Raw genomic sequence first — 9,018 nt, 5'->3', positions numbered from 1 at the left:
TTTTGTATCTTTTGACAAAGCAAAAATTGTTCGTTTAGCCCAACTTTATTCTCAAGATTTTGATCGTATGGATCTCATAAATCTTCCAATTCAACTTAACAATTACATTCATGATATGACGATGCATAGTGAGTTTTCATCATTGAGAGGAATTAGTGATCTTGCAAAAGAGTTCGTGAAGACCAGGAGGTGTGAAAGCTATATGTTAGTGTACAAACTTCTTACATTTGCTTTGGTATTACCGGTTGCAACCGCTTCGGTTGAGAGAGTTTTTTCTACTATGAAGATTGTGAAAACATCATTGCGAAACAAAATGGGAGATCAATGGTTGAGTGATAGCATTGTTGTTTACATTGAGAGAGATATATTTACTTTTATTGATAATGAGCTTATTATGTGACGTTTTCATGACATGAAACCTGGTCGGCAACAATTGTAATTTATTTGTATTGATTAATTATGGAAGAAATTATTATATAAAAATATGTAGTTGTTGTCATTTTTCTTTATCTTGCACTCTTTTAAATTCGCCCATCTTCCTGAAAAATCCTGACTTCGCCACTGCTTACCTGTATATATTTTTAAAACATTTTAATAGGCCTGCAGTATCAGCGTATCACGTGGACACTTGCTATGCTAGCTTCAGTCCAAAGTAAGGTTTCCAATTACATTGATTAAATGAAAAGTGATTTGGGGTGAATTTCACTTTATTTACGAAGCTGCTACTGTCGCTCTCTGTGTTCGTCAACACCACTACTCACCAAGGTCATGGAGTACGGCCGGAAGCATGTCGAGGGTCGAGACGGCGATAGCACCGACATCGGCAAGAGCGGCGATTAGACTCTCAAGAAGTTTGACGGACTTCATCAACGAGATCAAAGCTGATCAGAATGTACTCTGTGATCTGATCTTGGTGAGTATCGTGATCCCAACTCTTTGTTATTATTGACTCAATTTCTTTGTTCGAGTCACTGTACAGTTTTCTGTCACTCAAAAGCAGAAGTCGCTCCGGCACTGGATTCTTCAGCGGCTGCACCAGAAACGGTTTGATTTGATTAGAAGTCTTAATCTGTTTGAATAATTATATATTTTGTTTGGCTGTCTGCTATACAAATTACCACAAAACAAGATTTGGTTACAAGTAAATAAAACTATAATTCTCTCTTAATTAGTGCTGCAAAATCTGTCTTGGGTCAATAAGCTTCCAGCATTACCCCCTCTGCTGTGTTTAGATATACAGATACTGAAACGCTTCACAGAGAGACAAACAAAGTGAGAGAATCACTTACTTATCTTTGCTTAAATGAACCTATGAATCAGCAGGAAATCATTTAAATTGATTGCAGACTATTTTTCTATTCCAATAACTTTGTTTTCAAGATTGGTTGTGGGAATTAGTGATAATTCGGACAATGATTTGTTTAAGATTTTTAATTTCTATGTTCATTGTATCTTTTCCTAATTCTATTGTCACTAAGATTCTCTGCATGTTCTTCTAAATCACTGATTTTCAATTTATTACTTCTCTAAAATAATTGAATACACCGATATTTGTGGCCAATATTGTGATAACATTTGCAATGTGATTACTGGATTCAATAGTTTTCTGAAGAAGCCAGGACAGAGCAATTGATCCAGTTATAAGAAATAAGCACTAATAAAAACACTGCTAAGGCCGCTCCATCATCTGTTAGCTTGAGAAGTGATGAAAGCGCAGATAAAAGAGAGGTATCCATTAACAAACCCCCCGACCTCTTTTTGTTTTAATTTAATAGCCACATATATGTAATTGTATGAAGCAATATATTTCTCTTTTCACTCTTTTCCCCTCGTTATATGTAGTTTAATATAATTGAATAGCTCTATTTAATTTAAGATTTAGTTGGAAGTGTTTGAGATTTAATTAAGTGAAAATTTAGTTTGGTTTCATAGATCAATAGTAGGCCTGGCAAACGGATCGTGTCAATCGTGTTCGTGTAACACCTGTTATCTTAACGGCTCGTGTCGTGTCACATCTGTTATCTTAACGGGTCCTTAACAGGTCGGGTCACTTTACCCAATGGGTAAAGTGACCCGGCCCGTTAAGAAAAATATTTTTTTTTTCTTAAATTTGCATATACCACACATTGTCACATAAATATTACTTCAAAACATTAAAACACATTTGTCGTTTAAGTACTACATCTACACTCGAAAATAAGAGCCTCATAAAAAATACATCTATACACTATTAATCTATTACAAATATTAAATGTGCAGGATATGCAAAATGAAAGCGTTTTTGTTTTCAAGGTTGTGAAGCCTTTCTCAAAAGTTTAAACCTTGCCAATGGAACTCAAAACTTAATGAAAGTGACCCACTAGTGTGTTTATTCGTACTTTCATCAAGTATAACATAAGATTTTATGGTATCCACTAGTGTAAATATTTTAAATTGAAGATCGAATTCATTCATTGTATTCATATAGGATCAAGGAGTGTAGTTGTAAAAAATCATCAAAATCGGAGTTAAAATAACCGTTAAATTGTGATTTTTCGTTTATAACCGTCGAAAAGTTTTGTCCCGTTACTTAATCTTTAAATGTTTGTTTTTTGCAATTTTTGGCGTATGCGATCTCGAAGCATATACAAACAAGTTTGACGGTTAGATTGTTGAAACTAGTTTCGTAGAATGCGTATCCCATCAAAACAATAGATTCACTAACATTTAAGAGTTTATTCTTACTTTCATTAAGTATAACATAAGATTTTGTGGTATCCACTAGTGTAAATATTTTAAATTGAAGATCGAATTCATTCATTGTATTCATATAGGGTCAAGGAGTGTAGCTGTAAAAAATCATCAAAATCGGAGTTAAAATAACCGTTAAATCATTATTTTTCGTTTATAACCGTCGAAAAGTTTTGTCTCGTTACTTGATCTCTAAATGTTTTTTTTTTTGTAATTTTTGGCATATACAATCTCGAAGTATATACAAACATGTTTAACGGTTGGATTGTTGAAAATAGTTTCGTAGAATGCGTATTCCATCAAAACAATAGATTCACTAACACTTAAGAGTTTATTCATACTTTCATCAAGTATAACATAAGATTTTGTGGTATCCACTAGTGTAAATATTTTAAATTGAAGATCGAATTTATTCATTGTATTTATATAGGGTCAAGGAGTGTAGCTGTAAAAAATCATCAAAATCGGAGTTAAAATAACCGTTAAATCATGATTTTTCGTTTATAACCGTCGAAAAGTTTTGTCCTGTTAGTTGATCTCTGAATGTTTGTTTTTTGCAATTTTTGGCATATGCGATCTCGAAGCATATACAAACATGTTTGACGGTTGGATTGTTGAAACTAGTTTCGCAAAATGCGTATCTCATCAAAACAATATATTCACTAACACTTAAGAGTTTATTAATATTTTCATTAAGTATAACATAAGATTTTGTGGTATCCACTAGTGTAAATATTTTAAATTGAAGATCGAATTCATTCATTGTATTTATATAGGGTCAAGGAGTGTAGCTGTAAAAAATTATCAAAATCGGAGTTAAAATAACCGTTAAATCGTGATTTTTCGTTTATAACCGTCGAAAAGTTTTGTCATGTTACTTGATCTCTGAATGTTTGTTTTTTGCAATTTTTGGCGTATGCGATCTCGAAGTATATACAAACATGTTTGACGGTTGGATCGTTGAAACTATTTTCGTATAATGCGTATCCCATCAAAACAATAGATTCACTAATACTTAACAGTTTATTCATACTTTCATCAAGTATAACATAAGATTTTGTGGTATCCACTAGTTTAAATATTTTAAATTGAAGATCGAATTCATTCATTGTATTCATATAGGGTCAAGGAGTGTAGATGTAAAAAATCATCAAAATCGGAGTTAAAATAACCGTTAAATCGTGATTTTTCGTTTATAACTGTCGAAAAGTTTTGTCCTGTTACTTGATCTCTGAATGTTTGTTTTTTGCAATTTTTGGCGTATACGATCTCGAAGCATATACAAACAAGTTTGACGGTTGGATCGTTTAAACTAGTTTCGCAAAATACGTATCTCATCAAAACAATAGATTCACTAACACTTAAGAGTTTATTCATATTTTCATTAAGTATAACATAAGATTTCTGGTATCCACTAGTGTAAATATTTTAAATTGAAGATCGAATTCATTCATTGTATTCATATATGGTCAAGGAGTGTAGCTGTAAAAAATTATCAAAATTGGAGTTAAAATAACCGTTAAATCGTGATTTTTCGTTTATAACCGTCGAAAAGTTTTGTCTTGTTACTTGATCTTTGAATGTTTATTTTTTGCAATTTTTGGTGTTTGCAATCTCGAAGTATATACAAACATGTTTGACGGTTGGATCGTTGAAACTAGTTTCATAGAATGCGTATCCCATCAAAACAATAGATTCACTAACACTTAACAGTTTATTCATACTTTCATCAAGTATAACATAAGATTTTGTGGTATCCCCTAGTGTAAATATTTTAAATTGAAGATCGAATTCATTCATTGTATTCATATAGGGTCAAGGAGTGTAGATGTAAAAAATCATCAAAATCGGAGTTAAAATAACCGTTAAATCGTGATTTTTCGTTTATAACCGTCGAAAAGTTTTGTCTCGTTACTTGATATGTGAATGTTTGTTTTTTGTAATTTTTTGCTGATGCGATCTCGAAGTATATACAAACAAGTTTGACGGTTGGATCGTTGAAATTAGTTTCGTATAATTCGTATCCCATGAAGTTCAATGGTGTGTGTGTGTATATTTATTTATTAAGTAGATTTAAATCTATTTATTTTGTATGTATAATTATTATAGTTTTTAGGGGTATAAAATTTAATTTAAAATTTAATATATATATATATATATATATATATATATATAACTATTATAGTTAATATTTTGGGGGTATAATTATTATAGTATATATAATTATTATAATTATTATAGTTAATTTAATATATATCTCTATATATATATAATTATTATAGTTTTTCGGGGTATAAAATTGTTAAATTAATATATATATATATATATATAATTATTATAGTATTTTTTTAGGATTATAAAATTATTAAATTAATATTATACTTATCGTGTATCGTGTTACCCACGTGTATACCTGAACCAACCCGTTATCTTAACAGGTGCTTATCGGGTTACCCGATAACGACCCGAACACCTGTTAATTTCGTGTCGTGTCGTGTCGGGTTATCGGGTCGTGTCAGGAATTGCCAGGCCTAATCAATAGTAGAAAAGAAATGTAAGATTCAAATAGTGGAGAAAGAAATTTTACGATTTTAGAAGTTGCGGTCTATGAAGATGATTCACTGGATAGGAGCATTGTGATTTGTGGGTTTTCATGTCTGAATTAGTTCCATTATGTTTGCAATGCGAGTTCCTGAAATGGTTTGGCTCTTCTTGGACCCTGCAATTAAAGAAGGTTATTGAAAATCTTTTAGTAAGTTTGGGGCGTTCGTATTTACTGAAATTTGTTGCAAGAAATTGGGGGATGGATTTGGTTTCAACGGAATGTTATCCTTTTTTATTCTTATACTGCACAGAAAGAAAGAAAAAACAACGGATTGGGTGCAAGTATGTGTTTTTTTATTATTTATTATTTATTTCTTTAGTGTGAAAATCAATTGAGTTTTTGTTGCTGCAGTTGAGTTGTACTTACTCTTGGTCTACCGCCAGCATTGGTCTTCAATTCACTATTAAATGTGGAAGAGGAAGTCCACCCTACCATATTGTTAGAGCCTTAGAGATGAATGGTTTTTTTTTACTTTTGAACAAGTTTTTTGGAAACAATATTATTTGAATTTTTTATATTCTGACAAGCAAGTTAAGTCAATTTTTAGTGATTTTGATGCATACTAGGTTTATGAATATTTTATAGTGATTTTGATGCACCAACCTTATCTCAATGTATCACTTTTGACATTTTATTCAGATTCCTTTGGTAATTGTTATATGTTTTCATTCTCGGTTTATTTAGTTAGTGAAGGTATTAATCTTCTGCAGATTACGACTTACATTTTGTTGTTCATCTGGTTTTGTTTTTCCGATTTGTAACACACCACGATCAGTGGCTGCCAAGCTTACTTGAAAGGGTTTGGCATTTTAATTAGCTTGGATCTAATTTGAAAATTACGTTTCATACACCAGTATTCCAAATATGTTGCAATTTATTTCATTTCTGTTATATTTTTAGGCAACTGAACACCTATGTACAGAGTTGATTGCTCAATTGCCAGAATATACCAAGCATTTTCTTAGACAACTTGAAACTATGCAGGTAAATGCAGAGTTGAATGCCTTTTTACAGCATATTTTCAGCTTTTTAATTTATATTCAAGCTGGTCTTTAATTTTTTTTTTAAATTAGACTCATGAAGTTTGATTACACTCTTCATTTTCAATTGTACCAATTAGGATCATAAAGTGATTCAAAGAGCTCCAAGAGCTTGATCCACCCAATTGATACATTTCATGTAAAACTTCTTTCAAAAAGCTAAAACATTTTTCGGTGTAAATAAAGTTGGTCAAGCAGGCCTTTTGTTTTGATCGGGGTTTTGGTTTGGTACTTTCATTTTAATTTCCATAGTGTATAATAGTTAACCTACTCAAAGTGCTTTCTTTTGGTTACTGTCTAATATATTTTGGCCAGTTGACAATCCTACGAGATTTACTTAGGCGCACATCAAATCTGTGTATTATACGTGTACCTAAGATATAATGCTAAACATCTTTGTATAGTTGTCTTATATTATATAAAATGATTTAAAGTACTCTCTCTCTTTGCATGAAAACTATGTATCCATTTCATCATGCATTTTTTGGTGAAGCTACTATGTTTTTGTAATTTTTTTTTATTGAGGAGGAAGAACAGAGGCTAAAGTACCTCCAATTTGTTCAAGAGGCTTCAGCTCATGCCACAGTTTGCTTCACAAACCTCTACGGTTACCTTCCATACAATATGTTGTGTGTTTCGTTGCTGCAAGTTTGTAATTTTACTTGCTACTTGATTATAAAAATGTAAAACAAAATCTGTCTGTGATTACAAATTTGTATTTGAGTTTAGACATTTTTCTAGTGTAAGGCATATGTTGCACAGGCATGTAAATGTTACAAATTGTTTCTGGTTTTGGACAGTAAGCTTTTGAGTTTTACTATCCTTGCAAGAGGATTGTGACTCAAGTGAACAAATTTAGTGTTTGGGGAATGGAGTTTTGTTCTCTTTAATACATAATATAACAATGGCCTAGAAAATTTCCTTGAAGAAATATGCAAATGTCTTCTCTGCATCTTGGCCTGTAGTTTATGTGAAGGGGCATTAATGTGTGTTATTTGCTTTGGTAAAATGTGTGTTATCTGCATTGGTGCATTTGAGGGTGTGATTCCCTTCCTACTGCCTTTTTAGTGCATCTTTATATGCAAATTATTTATGCCTATTGCGAATAATACATTCAATGCCCGTAGCAAAACGCAAACAGATTTTCTAGTAAGTTCTAACATATAGTAAGTTCTAACATATATAAAACAAAATTCATGTCCTTAGATTAATTTTTGGAAAATATATATTACAGTAAACAGTGAAGCCATGTCTTGATTAGTATATCAAACATGCTCACAGTTTGCAAAGACAAACCGTTTGACCATTTCATATGATTATTCAAATTAGTCATTTTTACTTGTGCACGTACAAGATTATGGTTCCGTTAAACCAATGCAAAACAGAGCAGAAAAGCGCGAAAACACATAATTACATCATGTGCAGAACGTACCCAGATGTATTTCTAACAAAAGTAAAATTCATAAATAACTTAGTTGACATACAAGATCTACCCCAATCAAACAAACAGTAGGTGTTCCAAAAAAAAAAAATGAAACAAACAGTTGTTCATGCCAAGCATCGAAACCTTTTTGTATGAATGATTTGATTCCAAATTTCAACAAAAAGTTATAACTGCACCCCCGTGCACGCCACACTGAAAAGGTATATACGACAGTGTAGAAATCTCATCTCAATGTGATAAAATCTGAAGGGTGCGTTTGTTGCACCGGACTATCTCGGACTAGATTAGCTTTAGGGATTAAGTTGGATTGACTTGGTTTAGACTAAACAAGATAAAAATAATGAAGTGTTTGGTGCAGTGCCGGATTAAGTGTCGGACTAAAATATTGACCCAATTTTTTTGTTAATAGGAGAACAAGAAATTAAGAAAGAAATGCAACGCCACATTGTATATGGGCAACGTAAAACACTAGAAAATGGAGATGAGAAAAGCATGCCGGTGATGACAAAGACCACACACTGTATATTCCTTTGAGAACGAGACTTTGAGGCCCTAACAAAATTAACCTAGAACTCAAAATTAAACCCAAAAAAAAGGAAATGAAAGAAATTAATATCAAAATTAAACCCAGAACTCAACACTGCAATGCCAAATCCATGTAAGTTTTCCCACCAACCAAACAAAATTATCCTAGAACTCCAGAACTCAAAATTAAACCAAAACTCCAGAAGGTCCAAGAATGCTCTAGAGTGTGCAACTGTAGCGCTATTCCTTTCCGTGGCTTTGACGACACCGAATCTTTGGTCGTCGACGATCTCTTCTTCTTTGAGCTCGTCGTCGTCCTCCCTCGACAACACCAAATCTTGGTCGCACAAAAGATGAAGGTGGGTCACCGCCGATGGCTTGGCCATGGTGACGACTCCGTAGAAGAAGGCGGAGCATGGATGGACTAGGGGGTTTAGCAAGCGAAAGTGGGGATTAGATGTTGGCCTGGTTTCCTTCTTCTAGTCCTTGCTAATACCAAGCGAAAGCGTGGGATTAGGCTGAGAGGTTTAGCGAAGTGCGCAGGGACTCGTAGTCGAGGTGAGTCCCATTTATTTTAGTCCCACAACCTACCAAACGTAGGCTTATAGTCCTACTTAAGGTAGTCCAAGCCAATCCCTCCTAAGGAGGTGCAACAAACATGCCCTAACAGTTAT

The 9,018-nt window shown here is 32.9% G+C and overlaps 1 long non-coding RNA gene across 4 annotated transcripts; it reads left to right on the top strand.

Moving 5' to 3' along the window:
- Nucleotides 1–701: 701 nt before the first annotated feature.
- Nucleotides 702–7,306, top strand: LOC126598963 (uncharacterized). Of its 4 annotated transcripts, none has more exons than XR_007615028.1 (3): nt 702–1,728; nt 6,236–6,319; nt 6,913–7,306. It is a non-coding gene; the product is annotated as an uncharacterized LOC126598963 (long non-coding RNA). The 4 variants fall into 4 exon arrangements; XR_007615027.1 differs by having other exon boundaries at nt 6,901–7,306; XR_007615026.1 differs by having other exon boundaries at nt 6,236–7,306.
- Nucleotides 7,307–9,018: the final 1,712 nt, after the last annotated feature.

This window comes from Malus sylvestris, chromosome 14, assembly GCF_916048215.2.
Source record: "Malus sylvestris chromosome 14, drMalSylv7.2, whole genome shotgun sequence".
In the NCBI taxonomy this organism is placed as follows: Eukaryota; Viridiplantae; Streptophyta; class Magnoliopsida; order Rosales; family Rosaceae; genus Malus; species Malus sylvestris.
Note: the sequence above shows the minus strand (reverse complement) of the source record. Positions and strands in the feature narration are given on the sequence as shown.